This window comes from Anopheles gambiae (genome assembly GCF_943734735.2).
Source record: "Anopheles gambiae chromosome X unlocalized genomic scaffold, idAnoGambNW_F1_1 X_unloc_24, whole genome shotgun sequence".
Lineage (NCBI taxonomy): Eukaryota > Metazoa > Arthropoda > Insecta > Diptera > Culicidae > Anopheles > Anopheles gambiae.
In genome coordinates, this window is record NW_026902631.1 from 62501 (window position 1) to 65000 (window position 2500).

Below are 2500 nucleotides of genomic sequence, written 5' to 3' on the forward strand. Positions count from 1 at the left end.
CAGCTGTGCCGATGAAGTAGGGCACGATGCAAGTCAATGTTATTTAATGAATTACATGTTCACCATACATTTTAGTACAAAATTGCTCGGTCAGACCTACAAAGTGCTATATCTCGAATACTAAACGTCGCAGATGGGTGTCGTAGAACAATTTTAAGTTCGTCTAATGATTCTACATCCGATTCTGGATAGTGGTTTTTCGACCACTTTTCAACATTTTGTGACACCCCGAACCTAGGGGCAGCTCCCTAGCTTTTTTCAAAAATGTGCACCGAACGGGCCAGAGAGCTCGAGTAGTCGAAAATTTTTTTTTTGCTAAAACCCCTCAAAACGTGTCAGGAACGCACCCTAGATGATGAAAAGTGCAACCAGAATGTCAATCGACAACATGCCCGGGGGTACAAATTTGCTCTACGCGTCCCTAGGTAGGGTACTTTTTCATACAAACATCAAAGTGTACGGTGCACAAAGTGCGCGGAACAAAAATTGCTCGGTCAGACCTACAAAGTGTTATATATCTCGAATACTAAACGTCGCAGATGGGTGTCGTAGAACAATTTTAAGTTCGTCTAATGATTCTACATCCGATTCTGGATAGTGGTTTTTCGACCACTTTTCAACATTTTGTGACACCCCGAACCTAGGGGCAGCTCCCTAGCTTTTTTCAAAAATGTGCACCGAACGGGCCAGAGAGCTCGAGTAGTCGAAATTTTTTTTTTTTGCTAAAACCCCTCAAAACGTGTCAGGAACGCACCCTAGATGATGAAAAGTGCAACCAGAATGTCAATCGACAACATGCCCGGGGGTACAAATTTGCTATACGCGTCCCTAGGTAGGGTACTTTTTCATACAAACATCAACGTGTACGGTGCACAAAGTGCGCGGAACAAAAATTGCTCGGTCAGACCTGGTACGGGCCATAACTCGAATACTAAACGTCGCAGATGGGTGTCGTAGAACAATTTTAAGTTCGTCTAATGATTCTACATCCGATTCTGGATAGTGGTTTTTCGACCACTTTTCAACATTTTGTGACACCCCGAACCTAGGGGCAGCTCCCTAGCTTTTTTCAAAAATGTGCACCGAACGGGCCAGAGAGCTCGAGTAGTCGAAAATTTTTTTTTTGCTAAAACCCCTCAAAACGTGTCAGGAACGCACCCTAGATGATGAAAAGTGAAACCAGAATGTCAATCGACAACATGCCCGGGGGTACAAATTTGCTCTACGCGTCCCTAGGTAGGGTACTTTTTCATACAAACATCAACGTGTACGGTGCACAAAGTGCGCGGAACAAAAATTGCTCGGTCAGACCTGGTACGGGCCATAACTCGAATACTAAACGTCGCAGATGGGTGTCGTAGAACAATTTTAAGTTCGTCTAATGATTCTACATCCGATTCTGGATAGTGGTTTTTCAACCACTTTTCAACATTTTGTGACACCCCGAACCTAGGGGCAGCTCCCTAGCTTTTTTCAAAAATGTGCACCGAACGGGCCAGAGAGCTCGAGTAGTCGAAAATTTTTTTTTTGCTAAAACCCCTCAAAACGTGTCAGGAACGCACCCTAGATGATGAAAAGTGCAACCAGAATGTCAATCGACAACATGCCCGGGGGTACAAATTTGCTCTACGCGTCCCTAGGTAGGGTACTTTTTCATACAAACATCAACGTGTACGGTGCACAAAGTGCGCGGAACAAAAATTGCTCGGTCAGACCTGGTACGGGCCATAACTCGAATACTAAACGTCGCAGATGGGTGTCGTAGAACAATTTTAAGTTCGTCTAATGATTCTACATCCGATTCTGGATAGTGGTTTTTCGACCACTTTTCAACATTTTGTGACACCCCGAACCTAGGGGCAGCTCCCTAGCTTTTTTCAAAAATGTGCACCGAACGGGCCAGAGAGCTCGAGTAGTCGAAAATTTTTTTTTTGCTAAAACCCCTCAAAACGTGTCAGGAACGCACCCTAGATGATGAAAAGTGCAACCAGAATGTCAATCGACAACATGCCCGGGGGTACAAATTTGCTATACGCGTCCCTAGGTAGGGTACTTTTTCATACAAACATCAACGTGTACGGTGCACAAAGTGCGCGGAACAAAAATTGCTCGGTCAGACCTGGTACGGGCCATAACTCGAATACTAAACGTCGCAGATGGGTGTCGTAGAACAATTTTAAGTTCGTCTAATGATTCTACATCCGATTCTGGATAGTGGTTTTTCGACCACTTTTCAACATTTTGTGACACCCCGAACCTAGGGGCAGCTCCCTAGCTTTTTTCAAAAATGTGCACCGAACGGGCCAGAGAGCTCGAGTAGTCGAAATTTTTTTTTTTGCTTAAACCCCTCAAAACGTGTAGAAAACTGATTTTAGATGATAAAAAGTGCAACCGAACGTCAAACGACAACTTTGTTGGGGGTACCCTTTTTACTCTACGGGCCACTAGCTTAGGCGCGCCAACAGCGCTTTCCTCTCGGGTTCCCATTTTTTGCCCTCCT